This window comes from Manis javanica, chromosome 3 (genome assembly GCF_040802235.1).
Source record: "Manis javanica isolate MJ-LG chromosome 3, MJ_LKY, whole genome shotgun sequence".
Lineage (NCBI taxonomy): Eukaryota > Metazoa > Chordata > Mammalia > Pholidota > Manidae > Manis > Manis javanica.
Window position 1 is genome coordinate 116,643,134 of NC_133158.1, and position 23,784 is coordinate 116,666,917.

A 23,784-nucleotide genomic window follows, 5' to 3' on the forward strand; every position below is an offset into this window, starting at 1 on the left:
CAAATCTTAAGTGTTACTTTAGGTCCAAGCCCCCTGTAGCATCTGTTACAGTTTTTCCTGAAACCCCATCACAATCCTGCTGTCAGTTGTGCCTCCTTACTTCCTTCTGTTGTCATTCCCTAGATTTCTTCCCAATAAGCTTCCTGCATTGATTCTGCTTCAGCACCTGTCGGAATTCTGACTGAAAACAATACTCAGAAGGTGAATACGGAAACGATGGTGCCCATGCTGACTCCCTCCGGTTCAGCCTCCTGCGTAGCAGTGGAGCCAAAGGCTGAGTGGAGACAGGGGGGTGGGTGTACGATCCAGTGCAAGACGTCCTCCCTAGACTTAGAAATGAAAATTTAGGTTCCTAGTACAAGTGTGCCAGATGTTCTTATATCATCCTCTGTGATGTTTGCATAATATGGACAATGTTAAAGTCAGTTGTGACAGATTTCTCAAGATTTTTGGAGACTTTGAAGGGAATGGCAGAAACTGTAGTAACAAGGTAGTAACAAGAGAGACAAGAGGTGCAGAAATAAGACCAGACTTATACAGTTTTCAAAGACATTCCTATTAAGATAGTCCTCAAATGGAGAGCAGCCAAGTCTACTAGCCCTCAGATCCTGGCACTGTGCCCTGCCTTCGTTCACATCCCAGGCCATGCCTTCAGCAGGGCCGTCCTGGCACCTACCGGGCACACTGTGATTCTCGGAGAGCTGGCGCCATTATGGGTCACTATCACTGCAGCTCCCCTGCACTTCTGGGCTCAAGAAGTGTATTTGGGTTTGTTCCAAAGTTCCACTAGCTGCAAAGAGCAGACAAACTGCTAGGTCTCTTGCTTATTATTCATATTGCTTTATTGCTTAGTTATTTCCACTGAACATTTATTTAGCATTCCTGGCAAGACTCATTTGAGTGAAATGGTAAATAGATCAAGTATGGATATAAGGTTTGGCTCCTTCCCAGACTGCTAGGGGACAGCAAAACAATCATAAATGGTTGCTCTCATTTCCACTTTTGTGGAGGCTGCATGTTGTAGTGGGAAGAAAACAAAGACTAGGCGTCTGTTGTTCATTTTGGTCCTAACTCCATATCTCTTATTCTTTGCATGACCTTTGACACTTTCTCTTTCCATATCTCAGTTTCTCTTTTTGTAAAATGGAAGTAATAATACCTACTGTACCTGATTTACTAAAAAATATTAAACAAGGCAAGTGGAAGTGTTTTCTAGATGATACATTTCTGAAAATAAAATATGGTTATTACTATTATATGTGCTCAGAGGTCATTACACCCCCACATTTATGTGAGACTACCTGCTTGTGAAAAAATAAATACATATATTTAGAGTATCTCAGGATTAAAAGCAAACCTAAAGAGATGATTGAGTCCAAGCTGAAGTACTTTACTTAAAAAAAAAATCAGTCCCCTCACCTAGGGACTGTTTTTGTTTTGTTTAGGTTGACAAAGCATTAATTTTCTTATTGAGGGGAGGAGCATTTTCTGTTGAGGTATACTTGTTTGTAATGTTCCAAATGTTTTTTTATAACCATTTATGAGTTTCCAACATTATTAACTTGACTTTAAAATGAAAACAATAATAAGTGGGTCTGAGTAAGTTCTTAAAATGTCAGATAGTTGCCAAATCTCTCAAAAAGCAAAATATTATATTGTAATATATATATACATGATTCTTAAGTAAAGAAACTGCACTTTTTTGTTTGTTTGAACCCAAGTACCAGCTTCTAATTAAGGGTAATCTTATCTAAGGAGAAAGGAGACTGAAAAGGTTATGTCTTCTGAATATTGCATAGACTTAAAAATTTAAAGATTTGTTTCATAGAGATTGGAATCTATTCAGAATTTATCATATTTATTTCCTCTATAGCATAGTAGTTAAGAGCACAGACATAGGACTGAAATGCCTGGTTTTATATCCAGATTCTACTACATACTTGCTGTGAGACTTTTGGACAGTTACTAAACATTTTTGCATCTGTTTTATCATTTGTAAAGGATTGAGGTGGTAATGAGAGCACCTCCTTCTCTGTTATGAAGAGCAAATAATATTTTTAAAACTATTTGGACATCAAGTGGCACATGACTAAGCACCAGATATTGCTGTTATAATTGTTGATTTCCCCTTGGTGTCTTTAGAAAAACACAATGCTTCCTATGTAGATTTCACTTACATTTTTTTCCATAGCAAGAATGTTGGTTATAGACTTATAATTAATTTTTAAAAATAAGCCTAACTCCTGGTCCTGCAATTTCTTGATGATTATGTACTCTGTTGCTTTTTGCTTCATATTCTGAGGCTTGGAACATGAATGCAAATCTCAACAAAATGCTGCTAATAAATGGGGAAATATTTTCATTGAGATGTTGGTGATAAACTACTTACTGTTTAGAGGACATGCTGCTGTCCATGGTGGAGAATAGTAACATGCACAGGACAAATAGTTACCTACATTTTCTACCTTTTGCTGCTTTTGATTGCTTTCCTTTTTACAGAAAAAGGAAGTTTGCAAACTACTCTGGCAATGACAAGACTTTCTTTCCCTTGTTTAAGGGAATGTTAAACACAGTCTGAGTTGGAGGCTTTGGATAAAGATTAATCTTCCATATAAACTAAAAAATGGGAGGTTGACTCACTTTTTGGTGAGGGAAATGATTAACTCATTAATTCAGTCAGTATTTTAACAAGCATGCTGTGAATGTTTGCTCTGGACCTCTCTTGGGGACAGGAGTTGATGGGACATATAATAATTATAAAGGCCTTCCTCCTAAAGAATTTATTTTGGTGAACAAGATTTAAAAAAAAATTCTATCCTAGACAGATGTATAAAAAACACATAACTTTTCAGGTCAGTCAGACAAAAAAAACCTCTAGGATTTCAATGTGGTACAAAAACAGAATGGGAAATTGACAGAACAATTATGTGGCCAGAGGTCATTATCTCCCCCCCACATTTATGTGAGACTACCTGCTTGTGAAAAAAAAAATATATATATATTAGAGTATCTTAGGATTGAAAGCAAACCTAAAGAGATGATTGAGACCAAGCTCAAATACTTCACTTGAAAAAAAAAATCAGTCCCCTCTCCTGGGAATGCTAAGAAGCCCCTTTCACCCTCCTGTACCCCCTGTCCCCTACCTTCTCCAGCCCTCTCACTTCCTGCACCCACAGACACATACCTTAGGATTTGTCTAACTCCTGATCGGCAGCCTGGCTAGAGTCCAAATCTATAACAAACTAGACATTATCACTGGAACTGGAACATAACAGAAAACAAAACAAAACAAAACAAAAAGGATTTACCAGAAAGAGTAATGTTCACAGTGCAAAGGAACACTGAACACTGGAGATGAGAGTGAGGGCAAAGCCTGAAAGTAAACTATATGAACTACTATCTCAGGACAGTGAATGCAGGCAAACGCAAGGATTTTGATTTGCTCCATGGAATATCAAAACATGGGACAGAGTTGGATTTTTCAAGCAGAGAAGTGGCTGGATGCTTCGTGTGTCCCACAGAGAGAATCTAGTCAGCTTCTGAAAATAAATGGCAACAGCCATCTCTGATTAGCACTTACTATATGGCAGGCGCTGTTCTGTTTTTACATGTATTGCTCTTTTAGTCCTCACAAAAATATCTATGAGGTTGGGGCTTTATTATAATACTCATTCTATAGATGAGGAAACTGAAGCTCTTAGAGTTTAAGTAACTTGACCAAAGTCTCACAGCCAGTAAGAGCAGCATCAGCATTTGAACCAGGGAAAATCTGAGCCTAGTCTGGGCTCTTAACAATGAAGCAATTTGACTGTAAGTGTTGTCAAAGAGTATTAGGTTGAACCCAGCTGAGTGGCCTATTTTGAAGACAAACTGTCTATTTATGTTTCAAGTATAAACTAAGGTCTCCCCTTCTTGCAGATGCCCTGGATCATTTCAGGATATGTTGGGTGCCCTGCTTTCATCCTGGACATAAGGTCTGGACTCCTTGATGTCAGAACTGTGGCTTATTTTTTGAATTCCCAGTGCTTGACATAGGTTTGGAAGCTAAAGAATAGCTTATAAAATGGCATACTTCAATAAAATGGCATAGTTCAGTAGGCAGAATATTTAAACTTAAGTGTTAATTAGAAATCCAAAGAAAATTTAGTAAAATATTAATAATTTATACTTCATGACCATTCTGAAAAGGGTTTGGGGTATGAACCAAACTTATACTCCACTTATCATCATTTATTTTACTCTTCAAATGCTCTTTCAGAATTTATAAAGCAAATAGCAATTGCTATTTAATATTAATGCTATTCACATTTTAGTATTAAATACAAATGAATCACAAAAAGTTGTCCCCAGAATAAGAGAATCTGATTTATTAATTACATAAAACCAAACTTTTCTGTTTTCATTTTGCAGAAAAGGAAATCTATCTATGCATCTATCTATTGTTTGACTGTCCTTTGTAATCTCTGATCAGATCCAAATGTTTCTCTTCCTCACGTTGGTAGAAATCCTGAGTCCTCTTATCTTGCAGCTATCTGTCACCTTCAGAAGTAATATGATAAACAGTAGAATGGTGATCGTTAATAATGGCTCCGTAAACGTCAGCATGGGATCTCATACATTTATTAAGGTTTTTTTTTGTTAGAAATTTCAGGATTATATCTAAGGTTATTAATCCTTAAAGCTATAATCACCATTCGATATAGCAGTGTATTGAGTAGGTAGGTCCTGCTTAAGTCTTTCAAAGCATACAATGGGAAATAATTATATATTCCATATTCTTCCACTACAGTCAGGCCAAAGCCCAGGTTAAATGCCTACTTCCCACAAAAAGCCTTTCTAGATCCTCTATAAATTCTTATGAAACTTTCTTTGAAAGAGTATGAACCACCATCAGTTTTCAGTGTAACTAACCATGAATGTAACACTTCCTTTTAAGGATAAGAACAGTGAGGACCAGTTGGATTATACTGGATTGAACTGACTTCATGCCTACATATGTGTATGACCAGCAAATAGCCCAAAGCACTTTCCAGCTTCTCTTCACTTCAGCTTCTAACTATTAAGATTCCTCAACTCACATGGAATTGGGTGTGTGTGGGGGGGTGATTTGCTCATTTTCCATTATTAGGACTTTACACAAGGGAGAGATGTATCAGTTGGGCTATTCGCCTTAGTATTTCATTCTACAATCCTAGCACCCCTTTCTCTTTCCTTCTCTCTCTTGCTCGTGCGCGCACACACCACACACACACATTCATCTCAGTCTTTTAAGAGAAATGATCCTGGGTTTGTTTACTTTATGAAATAGTCATTGTGAGAAATACTATGTAAGAAGCATCACCTGGGTTCTAGAAATGGAAAACAGAGTAAAACAAGGGTTATCATCCTGTAGGTGAGTGGAGGAAATAGAATTATAAGACTTGAAAAATATCAGCCTTGAACTTTAGAAGGGCAACTCTCCTAGTAGTGTGCAGAAACGGTTGGACTACAGATAGAGAAGGAGGGGCAGGACAGGAGGCAGTGAGGCAAGGTAGGGGTTATGGTAGTAGACTAAGAAATAAAACAAGGTGGTCCTAGCCAACTGGCACAGAAAATGGAGAAAGAGGGTGACTTTGAGAGCTATTTCAGAGTTGGATTTATGTCCTCCTTACTTTTCACAGTCTTTATGTCCTCATATTTAAGGTATGTGTCCATAAGCATCACAGAATTGCCTATTTTAACAAACTTAATGCACAGACTAATATATTTGGACTTGAAGCTATTATGCTACTATTTGTTCTATATGTTCCACTGTTCACTTTTTCTCCTTTGTTTCCTTACATTTTGTTAACCCAAGTTGTTTCCTCTGTATCACCAGTACCCAGTAATGACTAACACTCAATAGACCTTTTAAAATATTTATGTAAGCTTTCTTGGAGCATAATATATATGTAGAAATATACACAAATGATAAAGTTATTACGTGAAACATCAGTTTTAACTCTTTGATTTCCTCTCCTTACATTGTCATGATTTTCTCAAAATGTAAATCTATCACATTACTCCACTTTTTCTAACACCTTATTGTCCTTTTCCTCCTTTATTAACAGCTCTGATATATCACTGACATAATAATTATAAATGTATGTGATGTACAAGTTGATTTTTAAGACTTTTTTTTAGAGAAGTGTTAGATTCAGAGCAAAACTGAAGAGAAGTTACAGAGACTTCCTACATACTTCCTACCCTTATGTCTCTCTCAGTTATCAATATCCTCCACCAGGGTAGTATATTTGTAACAACTGATGAGGCACACTGATATTTCAGAATCACCCAAGGTCCACAGTTTTCCTTACAGCTCACTTTTGGTGCTGTACATTCTATGGGTTTGAACAAATGTATAGTGGCATGTACCCATCATTATTACATCATACAGAATATTTTTACTGCCCTAAATCCTCTGTGCTCTATCTGTTCATCTTCTACCCCACTCCCACACTAATAACTGGCAACCACTGATCTTTGTAATATTGATTGTAGCAATTCAGTCACATCTTCAGGCTCCACTTCTCATTCAGAGTTCTCTTTTGCTATTTCCACCACATCTGCAGTTACTTCCTTTGCTGAAGTCCTAAATCCCTCAAAGTCATCAATGAAGGTTGGAATCAACTACTTCCAAAATCTTATTAATGTTGTTATTTTGCACTCTTTCCATGAATCAAGAATGTTATTAATGGTATATAGAATGGCAAATCCTTTCCAGAAGATTTTCAATTTACTTTGCCCAGATCCACCAGAGGAATCACCATTTATGGTAGCTCTAGTCTTATAAAATGTATTTCTTAAATTATAAGACTTGATGGTTGAAATTACTCCTTGAGGCTGCAGAATAGATGTTGTATGAGAAGGTATGAAAACAGCATTCATTTCATTGTATATTTCCATCAGAGCTCTTGGGTGACTAGGTGCTTTGTCAATAAACAGTCATATTTTGAAAAAAAATTTTTTTGAGAGGTAGATCTCAACAGTGGGCTTAAAATATTCAGTAAACCATGTTGTAAACAGATTTGCTGTCATCTAGGTTTTGTTGATGCATTTATAGAGCACAGGCACAATTGACTTAGCATTGTTCTGAAGGGTCCTAGAATTTTTGGAATGGCAAATGAGCATTGACTTCAACCTAAAATCACTAGCTGCATTAGCCCTTAACAAAAGAGTCAGTCAGTCTATCTTTTGAAGCTCTAGCTAAGAAAGTCGAAGATAGCATCATCTTTCAACAGAAGGCTGTTTTGTCTACATTGAAAATCTGATGTTTAGTGTACCCCCTTCATTACTTATCTCAGCTAAATCTTCTGAATAATTTGCTGAAGCTTCTAACCACTTGCTGTTTCACATTGCACTTTTCTGTTATGGAAATGACTTTTGTCCTCAAACCTCATGAACCAGCCTCTGCTAACTTCCAACTTTTCTTCTGCAGCTTCCTCACTTCTCTCAGTATTCATACAATTGAAGAGAATTAGGGCCTTGTTCTGGATTAGGCTTTGGCTTAAAGAAAATTTGTGCCTTGTTTATCCTATATCCAGACCACTAAAACTTTCTCCATATCAGCAATAAGGCTATTTTTCTTTCTTATCGTTCATATGTTCATTAGAGTAGAACTTCTAATTTCCTTCAAGAACTTTTCCTTTGCATTCACAACTTGGCTAACTGTTTAGCATAAGAGGCTTAGCTTTTGGCCTATCTGGGCTTTCTACATGCCTTCTCCTCTAAGCATAACCATTCTTAGCTTTTGATTTAAAGTGAGAGACATGGGGATATTCCTTTTATTTGAACACTTAGGAGGCCATTGTAGGTTATTAACTGGTAGGATCTTAATATTGTTGTATCTCAGGAAATAAGGAGGCCCAGGGAGAGGGGAAGAGACAGAGCAATGGCTGGTCAGTGGAGTAGTCAGAACACACACACATTTATCCATTAATTTTGTTGTCTTATATGCGTACAGACTCTAGCACACCCAAACAATTACAACAGTAACATCAAAGATCACTGATCACAGATCACCATAACAAATAAAATAATAGTGAAAAAGTTAGAAATATTGTGAGAATTACCAAAATGTGACACAGAGACACAAAGCCAACAAATGCTATTGGAAAAATGACCCTGATAGACTTGCTTAATGCAAGGTTGCCACAAACCTCCAATTAACTAAAAAACACAATATCTGCAAAGGGCAATAAAGTGAAGTGCCATAAAACATGGTATGCCTGTACATTTGAAAATGAATGCACAAAAGCATGTAATGAATTCATATTTATTTTTCACCTACAGAAAATTCTGGTAAGTACTTTTAAGTTTTTGTACTGGTAAGTTTAGAATCACTGGTACAGTAAAAAGAATCTAGGCCATGGAGTCAGGAAATCTGTAGAACACCAGGTCAACTAGTGAGTGTATTTAAGTAAAGATGTGTCCTTGGGATACTAGGTTGTCAGAATTTTGCTTGATTACAAAGCCAGCACAGAGAACATGATATCATCGATAACAATGATACTTATGGGGGAAAGATGTGCTATGGCTCTATTTCTTGTGATTCAGATCCATTCTTATGCTTGGTCTCTTCTTCTTCTGATTATCATGGAACAGACTTCTGCTATAATAGATGCCCCCTCCCACCAAGAATTTGGAGATAAGAAAAATAAAGTAGTTCTCTGGCTTAAACTAATTCTGCCCCTACTGGATGAGAGCTGAATGTTTCCTAGGATTAATCAGGGTTGTTAAAAACTCAAAAAAAAAATATTATGCACTAACTTAAGATCCAGGGATAACACAACAAAGTAATTTAGAGGAGCAAAAAATAATTTAGAGAAGCAAACTTTGTGAGGTTGTGATAACACATCATGCAGGAAAGAGAAAGATTAAGAAGGCAAAAGAGATTGAATCCATCCTGGTCAGTGTGTGTGTATGTATGTGTGTGTGAGCTTTGGCACAGATACTCATCCCTCTTTCTACAGGGAAAGTAGATGACCATTCTGAATATAATAAATTCAGCATGATCATAAGCTAGTCTTCACTCTAAATAGAAGCTAGCTATTTAAAATGCTTTACCACAAATTATACAATTTAACAAATTATTCAGTTGGCCAACTTTGTGAATTTAGTTAATAAGAGTCTGTCACAAGAGTTTGATGATCTATTAAGGTCCAAAGTAATAAATAATAGACTTATCAGTCATCTCAGAGGATCTAATTTAAATATATGCATCCACATTCTTGGCCAATGTTTTGACTCTTGCAACTTCTAAAAGACAAACTTCTAAAAGAGCAATATAATTTTTCAAAAGTCAGAAATAGGTATTACAGGTTTCTTCAGTGAGTTTGAAGACAATGTTTATAAAATATTGCATATAATTTAATATAGCTGTGCTAATAAATGTGAGCTTAAAATCTTCTGAATTCAATTGTGGGAAGAAAGGTAAGATGATCTGGTGAGTCTTCCCTATTTTTAATTCTAATTAATCTAGCATGATTGTGTTTTTTATAGAACAAGTGTGTTTTTCTGACTTCATACTGTATTTTTTTCTTTTGCTGCCTTACCCTTTGGGCCAAAAAAAAAAAAAAAGAGGGAGAAGGGCTTCTGCTCAGCCCTGCACATAGGCGCATTAATCATCAAAAGGAATTTTCTTTACAGTTTGAGATTTCTGCAAATAGCTTCTTACCGGAAGCTTGCATCCTCCAGGAAATAGGGAAATATAGATATTAAAATAATGATTGCCCTGTCCAAGATTTACAGGAACATCATAACCGGTTCTCAGTGCTCCCCTGACCCTGGCTAGGGTCTGAAGGCCCAGATGTCTGCAGCCTTCAGTCACTCTCTTACCTGCTCCCCTCTCCACTTCTTTCTATTTCCCTAGCAAAAAAAATCTTGAAATTAACCCCAAGCTGAGATGGCACCTTAGGACATTAGTCTGCCATCTTCTCAATCTTTTGGCTTTCTAAATAAAGTCACTTTTCTTGCCTCAACACCATGTCTGTCAATTTATTGGCATGTCATGCAGTCAGTGGCATGAGCTCCCACTTGGTAACTTCACCAGGTTAGAGTTTTTCAAATATTTAGTATTTGAACATATATATATATATGTGTGTGTATATATATACACACACATATATATATTTGATATAGTAAAGCTGAGTTATAATAAACCTGAGATATAATAAAGCTGACTTCTACATGGGCTGAATACAAATTAAGGAAGATCAGAGACTCTCTCCAGATCTGGCAATTAAACACAATTAGAACAGGCAGTCCCTCCTTAAGCGGCCATTGTTAACTTTCAGATATTGATGACCCTCTTAGTGACGGGAGAAGTGTCCTTAGGTGGTCCTGGGCCCACAAGAATGCTCAAGCCGTGGGAATCATCCTGGAACACTGGACTTAATCATTGGGAATGCTCCCCATGGAAGTCTTCCACCCACCCAGGCTCCAGGGTGGAGTGGCCATGGGAGCTGAGGTTGCAGGGAAAGTCACAGGCCAAATTGAGGACAAGGCCCTGGGTACCCGGGAGTGTCTGAGGTCTGCTGTCTGTCACAGTCTCTCTGGGGAGATTTCAGGTTGGGACCCCAGTGGGAGGAATCCTGACCTGGCCCCTTAGAGCCACTGTCGATTGCAGCCTTTCTGGGAGAGACTCTACATCAGCTCCATCTGGGAGGGACCCTGATCTGGTTACTCCTCTTTTGTTTTTACAGAGGCCAACCTCCTGAAGATAATGGGGAACACTGCTTCTATTCCCGAGGATTTGCTCTGGGCTACCTCTTCAAACACTGGGACAAAAATCTCAGTGGACAGCCTCAAAGGAAAGACTTAATTTTCTTTTGTAACAATGTATGGCCCCAATATAAGCCAGAGGATGTGGAAGCCTAGACTGAGAAAAGCACCCTCCATCACAATACCTCTTCACAGTTGCATCTCTTTTGTGGAGACAGGAGTCTACATATACCAAGGACCCACCTCCATGACAAGGGCAGTTACTTCTTAGCACAGACACAAAGTGCTCTTGGTACTGAAGGAAGCATACTAAGTGGGAAACTTTACAGGGATTGTTACTCTGTTTGGTAGAGAAGTGAAATCTCAGGCTCTTTAAAGGATAGGAATTATCTTGAATTCCTGAACATCTTTAAAGGATAGGAATTAATGTTACAAAATCAGTTAGCACTAGTCTTTCTTTTTGCCAACGAGAAGACTTAGCTTTCCAGAAAAGCATTTGGAAGTTTAATATCTAGAGATGTATTGTAGATAATAATCAAATATGATGCTACAAACCAGCAAGTATACAGAGATGACCACTGTGCTATAAAGTATCTGGAAATGCTATAATGTTATAGAGAAGTGAAGAAAGTGAAAAGAAAATAACTTTTGACATTTCTCCCTTTTGCATGACTCATTCATAACAGTTTCATTTAGGCCTACATCATGGTCTTACCTGTCTTCCTCTTCCTGCTCCAACATATCTTCAATCTTTTACCTACTTGACTACCAGAATCATTTTTCTAACTTAGAAAGCTGTTAAAATTACTTCCTGTGTTGTAAGCCTGCCATGGCAGTCTTTTCACTTTCAATGATTGTTCCTTCTTCTTTGCAGGATTACTCGAGACCTTCCAGAATTTGCTCCCTGACTATATAACTAGTCTTACTGCCATAGATTGTTTACAATGTTGATGAAAGTGACTCATTAGAGAATTAGAAAGTACCCAAGAAATTTAGATACACAGTTGCAGGCTGACCCACCATCCTGAAAAATTTCTTAGTTTTTGTGTTTGAAATAGATGAAGAATTAAAAGATGCTATCATGAAATGGGTCTGCAGATTCCCTATATTAAGGTGGACTCTTTTTTAAAAAGCTGCCATTGTGTGACTCACGTCCAAGTAAGGCAAAGGGTACAAATCCTACATCTCAGATGGAAGTAATATGGCTGTGACTGCTGCATAGAGAGGTCCCTCACAGCTGGAATACATGGTGTCAGTAATAATGACCGTGCTGTGCAATATTTATAGAGTTTGGAATGGATAAAAACATTGAAATTTCATTTGACCAAGTTGCAAGGAGTCTCCAGCTGACACAAAAAGGAGCAGGAATGTGCTTGCTTCCTGGTACAGAATACTTCTCTCATTGCCTATCCCTGATTTTAGGCACTTTAACAAGGGACCTAGGGGTGGGACCTAGTTCTCCCTGTCCCCACGGTGCCCAAAAGGCCAAATTTACCAATTTGAATATGGTGGGAAACATCAAAACAAGGTGAAACTCAAAATTCCAGGGCTCTGTTTGATACAGGGGCCACAAGCAAGCATCTTACCTAGGCCCGTGGTGAGAAGAGGTGTCTAGATTCACCTCAGAGGAGTGTGGGTGGGGTTCACAATGTGGAAGGGAAGCTAAGGTGAACTTTGGAGGTTTCTTCGGGCCAACTCAATGAATTTTTGTTGTTTCTTTTATATCTGAATATATAGGAGGAATTGCTTTTATTTCCCAAACCTGTAAATGCCAGAGTGGAGTCACTTAATCGGGCAGAGTCACATGGCACAGAGAAGTGCTAGTATCTCTGGGGCCTAATGACTGCTTTGAGCTATGGGTCTCTGTGGAAGATGATTTTGCCAATTGGAGACTCAGGCAAATAAAGCAGCCTCCTCTTGGAGGCTCCCTTTGAGATTTTGGACTAATCACCTCTCCCACATCTAACAAGCATATCCACTTTGATAAACAGCTTTCTACAGAAACAGCTGACTCATGGGTTCCTTTTAACTCCCCAGCCTGATAGACTGATTGGACATCTCATCTTTTTTTTTAAATTGAAGATTATTAATATACAGTCTTATATTGGTTTCAAGTACACGACACAGGTTTAACATATACCCATATTAAATCCTTACCCCCACCAGTACTGTTTCTATCTGTCAACATAGCGAGATGCTATAGAAACATTGGCTATATTCTCCATGCTGCACTACCATCCCCAAAACCAACTTATATTATGATTGAGAATTTTTGTGCCTCTTTATTTCCCTTGCCCTCCCCCAAGGTAACCACTAGTCACTTCCCAGTGTCTGTAAGTTTATTGCTGTTTTGTTCATTCTGTTTTGCTTTGTATTTATATCCCACAAATAAGTGAAATCATATGGTATTTGTCTTTCTCTGCCTGGCTTATTTCACTGAGTATAATACCCTCTATATCCATCCATGTGTTGCAAATGGCAGGATTTGTTTTTACTGTCTGAATAATATTCTGTTGGGTATATGTACCATGTCTTCTTTATCCATTCATCTCCTGATGGACACTTAGGTTTCTTCCATATCTTGGTTATTGTAAACAATGCAGTGATAAGCATATCTTGAATATAGTGAATGAATGAATAGATAATATGATAGTAAGGGATCAAAAGATCTTGATAAACAAATGGAATAGTATATCTAAAAATGCAGTTGGCTTCATCACAGAGGCATCTCAGCTTTACAGTATTGGGGAAGAGTTTATTTTTCTGTTTCAAGAAAAGCCACTGGTGAACAACAGGGACTACATCAAACTAAAAAGCTTCTGTACAGCAAAGGACTCCATCAGAAGAACAAAAAGGCATCCCATGGTATGGGAGAATATATTCATAAATGACATACCCAATAAGGGGTTGAAATCCAAAATATATAAAGAGCTCACACACCTCAACACCCAAAAAGCAAATAACCCAATTAAAAAATCGGCAGAGTATGTGAACAGGCACTTCTCCAAAGAAGAAATTCAGATGGCCAACAGACACATGAAAAGATGCTCCACATCGCTAGTTATCAGAGAAATGCAAATTACAACCACAATGAGATACACCTCACACCAGTTAGGATGGCCAGCATCCAGAAGACAAGCAACAACAAATGCTGGCAAGTATGTGGAGAAAGGGGAACCCTCCTATACTGCTGGTGGGAATGTAAATTAGTTCAACCATTATGGAAAGCAATATGGAGGTTCCTCAAAAGACTAAAAATAGAAATACCATTTGACTCAGGAATTCCACTCCTAGGAATTTACTCTAAGAAAACAGGAGAGCAGATTCAAAAAGACATATGCACCTCTATGTTTATTGCAGCACTATTTACAATAGCCAAGACATGGAAACAACCTAAGTGTCCATCAGTAGATGAATGGATAAAGAAGATGTGGTACATATACACACTGGAATATTATTCAGCCATAAGAAGAAAACAAGTCCTACCATTGGCAACAATATGGATGGAGCTAAAGGGTATTATGCTCAGTGAAATAAGCCAGGCAGAAAAAGACAAGTATCAAATGATTTCACTCATCTGTAGAGTATAAGAACAAAGAAAAAACTGAAGGAACAAAAAAACAACAGACTCACAGACTACATAAAGGGACTAGCAGTTGCCAAAGGGAAAGGCATTGGGGAGAGTGGGTGGGAAGGGAGGGATAAGGGGATTAAGGGGTATTATGATTAGTGCACATAATATGGGGGGGGGCATGGGGAAGGCAGTATAGTACAGAGAAGACAAGTAGTGACTCTATAGCATCTTACTGTGCTGATGGATGATGACTGTAATGGGGTATGTGGTGGGGACTTGATAATAAAGGGAATGTAGTAACCACAATGATGCTCATGTGAAACCTGAGCATAAGATTGTATATCAATGACACCTTAATAAAAAAGAAAAAGAAAAGAAAAGTCACTGGTTCAGTGGGGTCCTCAATTCACTGAGGTCTCCTAAATGCCTGGTCTGATTCATGATGGTTGAGCTAAGCGGATATTCAATAGTGTGTTTAAACAGTGTGCAACAGGGCTGTTGCAACTGTTCAGCCTTCTACTAGTACTGAAGAACCAACATTGGATATGGTTGCTCCTCTCTGTGAGCAGAATTCAAGTCCATTCTCTCAGCTTGGGACATACTCTGCTGAAGGAACCTTGTTATACTTAGTTCTATTGCCTATGGTCTAGCTGTTTGGTCTTCCACTTGGAAAACCTCAGATCAGCAGATTTTAGATACCCTTGTTTGGGGCTATGAACTATGGAAACAAATCATAGCCACTGATTGAATTAGCTGGGTCACTCCTATAGATACTCATGCTAAGGCTCAGTTTAAGAGACTGACTGGATCAAGTTAGCTGCTCAATGACTTTCCCTGCCCGGACTGCTGCCTGGGCCCATTGCTGTATTGGTTATGGCAACATGTGCACCATCCCAGGACTTGGTGTTCCTAATGCAGATGCAACCACCGTATGTCCAAGGTGTTAGCTCTGCTAAAATTTGACCTATTGGACTGCTGGTAAGAAGAGCAGCCCCTGCCTGCTGCTGAAAGGTGGCCTACCTTGTGCTGCGGCTGCTCTCTGGCTGTGGACTACATTGTGCCTCCCTGTTGTTGACACATGTTCCAGTTTGATCAGCTGATTCTAGCCATACCATTATGACCCTTAAAATGAATCATTATCATGTTTTTAGATTTCCGAGTCTTTTACAAATACAACCATATGTGCCTTTTATTGCGAAAGCTGTTCAAAAGTCACTCAAAAATGGACCTTACTCAAGGGAACTGATGTATCTTTTCTGCTCTCTATCATCCATTCATAGGCATCCTGTTGAACACTGGAACCGCTTCCTCAAGTATGGACTTAAAAACATTTCTATCTTCCTCAACCACTCATGATCTATACATTTTTCATTAGGGAGTTTGGTAACTAGTTATGGCTATTTCGCAGAAAGGAATCATCTCTCCAGAATTTTTGGAAATTTAAGATTGTACTGCCTCTCTTCTGGGCATGATGTTCCTCTCTTTCTCCCACCAGCAACCCATAATGGACTGTTTTGTACCCTCTTCAAGTGGCTACCCAGCTAAAATGGGGCCTCAGTGTTCAAGCTTAATTTTATTGGGTTAACATGGGCACAAAGCATAAGGATAATTACCATTTGGTTGCATATGCTGCTTCCCGAATACATACAAGGACCAAAGTATATGACATAACGGGTCTCTGTTAAGTTTTATGAAAAACACCTTAGTTCTTTTTGCATGTGACATTTCTAGGCAACATGTGTAAGTGTGAGCAGGGGATTATTGAAGGAACATCTCTAGAAGTAGTCCAATTTTGTGGCCATGGAGGTTAAATAATAGTACAGGAACCTGCAGGAGGAACAATGTAACTCCCCAGAGCACAGCAGAAAGAGGTACATTAATAATCTCTTATCTTTAAGATGCACCCCTAGAGTCTTCCTCGTGAAGGAAAGTGTCCTGTTTGGCTCTCCCAAACTTAAATCCAATTGGAAAAGGTGGTAAGAAATGAGTTTGGCCGACATGATTGATGACACCTTAGGAGGCCCATTATTCTACCTATTGCAGTGAGTGAAAAAGTCAGACACACACACAGGATGCACTGTGTGATTTCAAGGACAAGCAAAACTAATCTATAATGTTAGAAGCCAGAATGATAGTTACTCCAAGCAAGGGGCTGTATTGTCTGGGAAAGGACACAAGGTTATTTTCTACGGTAATGGAAATGTTCTGAATGCTCATCTCTGTTGTGGTAAAATACAAAATTCAAATACCTGTATACTTTAGATCTGTGACCTTTAATATGTTTAAGTTACCCTCAATTAAAAACATTTAAGATTTCTGGGGAGATCACTTTTTTCTCCCCTTCCACCTAATGCCAGAGGTAAGAAAGTCTCTGGTCTGCATCATGTGTTTTTGATTCACTCTTACTCCCTGTAGAGAGAGCCCTTTAGGGTTCCAGTTTTATCTGAAGATGTCAACTTCGAAATTTTATGAGTTTCATTTTCTGGCCCCACCTCAATATGTAGTCATTAAAGTGCTTTCACCAGAACTGGTAGATACTAGAGTTAAAGCTGGCTATGAAACCTTTCATTTCCCAGGGTTCCTGTTTCATTTGTTTGTTTATTCTGCTCATCATATCAATATTTCCATGTCACTTTAAAGTGAGTTTTAAAAGATGTGTATGCATGTGCATGGATGTGAGTATATGTCCATTTCAAATACCTTCTCCCTGGCATCACTATAATTTCAGTCAAGAAAGTCCCTCTAGCTATTTATTTACTATACTATAGTACAGGAGTGACTCTCAGTTTCAGTTTTCCTTCAGTTCTTTACTTTTGTTTGCAGGCTCATTTTGATTGGGAGGCTTACGTTTGTTATTTGTCATTTTTTTCTATCTCTTTACTTTGTAAAGAGTATGCTGGATCCAGTCTGACTATTCTGCAGATGCATGTCTATATTCTCATTCTTCACTCCAGAACCAGGTGGAATATTCGCAACTGGGTACTCCTCTGTGACAAAACTATGGAAGGACTTATTCATTGAGCCACTGCTGGCTTGACCCAGGTCCTGTGTGCATGACTTTGTATTCTTTATCCATAATCCGAGATACATGATTCTACTTAAGAAGTAATCACAACAAGCAGTCAACCATTTTTAGACTTCTCACACAAGTTGAAGCAACCCATCTGGCTTCTGGATTTTAGTAAACATGCATACATATGTATGCTGTAGCAGACTCAGTCAATTGTCTTAGTCTGTTTCTGATATCAGAGTCTAGAAGGCATTGGCTAAAGCCAATAGTTGCCCCTGCAACTTCTTGTTCTGCTCAAACACAAACATGTTTCTGTCTGAAATCTTACTTTTAAAAATATATTTTATTCACCATCACAATATTTAGAGAAGAGAAAGTGAAAAAAAGCATTATTTGTCAATGTGCCATGAGAATTAAAATATCTGTCACTGTATTTTTTTAACTGTCAATCCCTCTAAAGAAATTCACAGTAAACCACCAGTTATTCTTCATCATTCAGACTAAGTGAAACCTGTTCTGTGAAGTATTTCTTCTCTCATTTTTCTAGGAAGATTGTATAAACCTTTCCTTAAAGTCTTTACTGCATTTTAAACATGTCTCTTTTTACAGCTCTCACATACTATATTGCATTGGTTTAATGTATCTTTTCCCTATGAAACTGAGTTTCTTGAGAGCATGTGTCTTGATCAAATCTGAATCATCTGTACACAGCAATATACCGGCTAAAAATTAAGTACTGAATGATTAGAATTAATTAACTAATTAATTAAACACCTCAATTTAATTTCCAGGAGTCCACACTGCTGTTTTTTTCTTACTATTTTTAAACAACACCCCCATACACCAGTTAAGCTTATTGCCTCATGCTTCCCAAACAACATACTGTGATACACTCATTCTTACCCTTGAGTTTTTCTCTTACTTTGAATGCTGTTCCCCTGCTTTGTAAATTGGTGATGTATGTGTGATATATTTAGCAACTCTATTTACAGCAGTATTTTTAAGTCATTAAATACAAGGACCAATGTATATATTTTTATAAGACACAAATGAAAAGCCTCAGAGAAATTATAGGGGAATTTAGGGGAAGGGACTCAAACCTAGGTGACATTAAACACAAGTTCAGGTTTCATTCTGATTGCACTGGTCTGAATTCACTGAACTGTCTGATAGATGCCAGTATTTTAATGGGCAACAGAGAAATACAACTTAAAATATCTGATGTGCATCATGCTGTAGTTTGCTTCCCAGAGGTTAGAGGGCTAAGGAGCTTATTTGGACTTTGCTGTTGAAAAACCACACAAATATTATGCTTATGTGAAAGCCTACAATTTGACTAAAATGTGTATTTAAAAAACCATGTGTATGTTCCATCCAAACATGATATTAAATAAAACAAGTAGCACTAGAGCAACTGTGCATGTGTTTAAAGAGGAAACCATTGTAGTGTTTGGATTCATCCCACACCATTTTCAATTCACATTTTAAGAGTGTAGCAGAATACAACCAAAAATGGAATTTTGAAAGTTGAATCTGTTATTAGCACATACTTTTTTCTGAGTGACAGGCTTCAGATAAAGGAGAAATGTTCTCATTTTCCTTTAAAAATCATATAGGAAATTCAAAGTGATTGATCAAATTACTTTTCTTATTAATTTCAGCATAAATACATTTATGAAAGCCACACAAGAAATAATTTCTCTTAAATTATTTTAAACTTGGTTAGTAAGACATCTCAAAACAGGAAAATGTGTAAATCAGATGTATGGTTAAACGCCTGTTAACTACAGATGCTAAATAAATACTTGGTAATGCACTATTAACTAATAGCTAATTAATCTTAACTAATTATTAATTAATCTGACCAAACTATTAACTAATCTGACCAAAAAATGTCTCTAGGGATGAGAGGATAGTAGTACAGCATGGAGAATATAGCCAATGATTCTGTTACATCTTCCTATGTTGATAGATAGTAACTGCACTAGATGGGGTGAGGGTTTAATAATATGGGTAAGTGTTGAACCACTGTTATATACTTGAAACCAATATAAGATGGTACACCAATGAAACTTCAATAAAAAATAGTCTCTATGAATGAATATAACACAGTAGTTTAAGCCTATACATTTTGGATACGTCCTTCTAGATTTAAACTGCAGCTTCATCACTCTCGGCCAAGTTATTTATATGTACACTTACAAGTACTTATAACACTTACAAGACACTTTCTGTGTCAGATACTTCTTGCATAAAACCAGGAACTATCTCAGTGTTTTAAGTGAAGACAGTATGAAGTATATAAACTAATCTCACTCTCATATATATTCTGTAACAATACTGCATATGTGCATAAAACTACATATATATTTACACATATGTAAGTATATAGTGTTGTTAGAAGTTGAAATTAGGTAATTTATGTAAATATATAACATGAATACATATACATGTAGGTATAAGTATATATATGAATGCATATGTGTATATATACATGCATATATGCATCTGTGTGTGCTTATACGTGTACTGCTTTGAACAGTATCTTGTTCATGGTAAGTAAATACACAAATTATCATCATTGATATTGCTATTACTAATGACTGTCTTTGCTATTAGCTAAGGTCACTTACTTTACATCCACAGTACCTTACCCATTTGGTTCTGTCTTCCTTTTCCCACATAATCAGTTTTCCATTTCCTACTAGATTTACCTATCAACATTCAAATTTGCTGGGATTTCTCCTATTTTATATCTTTCTTTACATAAAATACCTCAGCAGTGAGGGACAAGGTGTCCCCCTGTAATAAATGATGCTGGGTCACTTGAATGTCTATTTAGAAATAATTTTATTTGGACTTCATACTATAAATTTACCAGTTTCAAATGGATTATAGTCATAAACGTGAAAGATAAAGACAATACCTATTACAGAGGAAAACAAGAGTATATCTTCATTACTCAGTACTAAGTAAAGATTTTTTAAACAGGATCCAATAAGGCTCTACCCATAAAAGGAAAAAATTTAAAAAGTGGGCTTTACTAAAATTTAGGACTTCTGTTCAAGTAAAGATACTATTAGAGTGAAAAGGAAAGCCACAGAGTTGGATAGATATTTGCAACTCATATATCAAAGTTTATATTCAGGATATATGATGAACTCCTTGGTAAAAAAACCAATAAAAATACTGAGTAAGCACTTCAGAGGAGGCTATCCAAATAGCCAACTCAAATAGTAAGATAAGTGGAAGTAAAATAAAAATAAAATACTACTCCAAACTGACCAAAATGGTTAAAAATAAGAAGATAATACCAACTGCTGGCAATGATGTAGAGCAACTGAAATTCTCATACACCACTGATGAGAGCATATGGTTACACAACTACCTTAATAATTCTTTGGCAGTATTAACTAAAGCTGAATTTACATATACTCCATGTCCAGCAATTTAAACATGCTATCTGATTTACTGACTTATCTTGTTAATGTCTATTTTCTCTAAGAGAAACATGAGGAGAAGGAATTTTATCTGTTAGGTTTGTGGCTGAAACCTAGAATATAGCCTGGCCCATTGTGCAGTAATAAATGACTTTCAATTCCTTTAGTAACACTGTAGGGAGGTTTCTGAAGGGAAAGCTTTTATTTCGTACATAGCCTTTATGATCTTTATGATTTTCCTTTTGTGATTTGTCAGGCAAGGAGATTAATTCTATCTAAAAGTACAATAAAGTTGTAATGGTATAAAATGAATTTCACATTGTGTATAACAGAGAATAACAGAGAATAAAACTATAACAATCTATTATAATTCTGATTTAAGTAACTTCTTAGTCTTTCAAAATAAAAATGTCAAAACAGCATTTTTAATCAAGTCTTTTAAAGTAACTCTCAGTCATAGTTTTATTTTTATGGCATCTCGGTGTAGACAGTGAAATTATTTATTATCATTTGGTCCAATTGTGACTTAAGTAATTGATTATGGAGAAATTTTAAACTGCGTAGGTTAAATTTATTACAAGGATAATACTGTGTAGATTCAACGACTGATTGCTTGAATTTTGCAACCTTAGAGAGAAGATGCTTATAACTGTATATGGAGAGATTTCAGAAATTAGAAAGCCCTAATATAGACTTGTTGTGGGTAAAAAATTTCCCTGAGACTTGAAAAAAAAAGCAAATAACAAATATTTGTAGAATAGCTATAACATAGATGGCTTAAAATTTAAGCTTTTTCCCCTCTTAGTTTGGGGTTAGAAATGTGGATTTGGAATTTCTTTGGTTTATAATTCAATGATTTTTATACCTGGCATAACACACAGTCGTTTTTACAAGTGGAATGAAAAAAATATCTAAACAGTTTTCATAAACGAGCAAAAATAATAAATTCTTTTACAACTTTTGCGATTATCCAAATGCAAGTGTTTAGTATTAGCTTAATATGAATTTAATTTTGATATGTAAATGTACATATTTTAAGATGCACTTATATTCAGTAATTTGGTAGCCCTAATTTTAGTGAACATTTACCAGCCTTGTGACGTAGATGATAATCAGTAGATAAATATACTTATTATTAAGATATTTGAGGCTATTTATATTGCCCTAAGCCTTAACTTCCAGATAAAGATAAAATGGAAAGTGGCAATGACTATCTTATAGGGTAGTTTTGATTATTAAATAAGATCATATCTGTAAACATTTACAAATATATGTAGGCTTGGTACACCAAAGTATACATTAAATGTATGTATTTAAATAATAATGTATGTAAATATGTATTATTTTTGTTGCAAATATTCATACTTGGTATTTTAAATACTTAATGACCAGGGAAACATATAACTGGTCCCATTGTGCAAATAAAAGTTCATAAATCTGAAAAAGAATGAAATGAACATGTCAGTTTCAATAGATATTTACTGATTACTTTAAGCACACTGAGAATACATGTTTTAAAAAAGTTCAAAAAAAATCCCCTCTCCCAATGAGCATTTTTGGCTCTAATATATAGAGATTTAAAAATATTTGCATAAAAATTGTTGCCAAAGTAATTGACTGAAATAATGAGAAATTAAATTAAGGCCATCAAATACAAAAATATTCATTTTTTAGGAGCATAGGTAATATATCTTTTTAAGGTCAAATTTTGAAAGCAATAAAAAAACTCAAAGGACACTGTGGATATAAGCATAAACTTTAAAACTATTTCTGTATCTAACAAATGTACCTATACCTATGGCAAAAACTGACCACATAATACTTAATAAACCAAACACCTAAGAATTAGCTACAGGATATTTAAATGTTTGATATATGAAAAAAAAATGCAAGAATAGAGCCACTTGAAAATTGCTTTTGATTCTCTTGATTTGAAAGCAAAGTTCCCATCATCCTTATTTTTACTGATTTATATTAGTTTAACTTGGAGAGAAGGATGTTACAATGGTTCAGTATCATCTGATCTATGGCAGGCTTTCCGTTTCCTAGTAGCAATAAGATGTGAGCCTATCATAAATAAAACTGATCGTCATAACTGCAGTTCCTTAGCAATTAGTGGGGATGGGCACAGGAAGGGGAATTATTTGCACAGAAATAAAATTTAGTTTTTAAAACTATAGTTATGATTTTGAAAAGAGCCAAGAACAGAAAAAAATTAAATAATTATTATGAGTTTTATGGAAACTGAATAAATGAATGGTTTCAGTGGGTAGCCAAATGTAATATTAAAAAAAGAAAAAGTAACTTAGCACTGACAGGAAAACCTTACATCTTGAAATAATATATTTGAAAATGAAGACACCCACTCTTGAAAAAAAAAAGCCAATCAAAAGTGATTTTGCCATTCAGCAGTCTCTCCAGAGTGTTTGGGCATTGCTTGTTTATTGTGTTTTTGTTTGAATCTTTAGTTTGACATTCATCTTTATAGAAGGTATAGACAAAATACTGTTACTTCTTATAGACCTTTTTATGTTCTACTATTATTGCAATATGGTTTAAAATCTAAATATCCAAGAGGCTCCTTGTCTCTATAAATTATATTTTAATAGTATGTAACAATCTTATTTTGATTTATTTAAATAACATAAATTACTTATTCAGTGTTTATGTTACAATTGCTATATTAAATGCTGCAAAAAAAATAGAATAGCTAGATCTAGTCCTTGCCTTGAAAAACAACTCACAGTCAAGCAGAAATAAATATAAAGATAAATCACATACATATATATATATATATATACACATGAATAATGCACACTCAAGATAGAGATGAAAAGAAAAAATAGAACAGTGAAGTTGAAAAGGAAGTTATTAAGGAATAGAACTTTAAACAGTATCCTCTAAAACAGAAAGAAACTGAATGAAGCAGATAGAATTCTGGGGGAACTGACCAACTCTAGGGATAAAAATCTTACTACTAAGATGAAGCAGTAAAAGGTGTGAGGGGTGAGGAGAAGGTC

General features: G+C 36.2%; 1 protein-coding gene across 1 annotated transcript in view; it reads left to right on the forward strand.

Annotated features, from left to right (window-relative positions):
- Nucleotides 1-23,784, forward strand: part of LOC140848274 (protein NYNRIN-like) — a 109,051-nt gene that overhangs the window by 38,562 nt on the left and 46,705 nt on the right. The gene's annotated exons all lie outside the window — the stretch shown is intronic.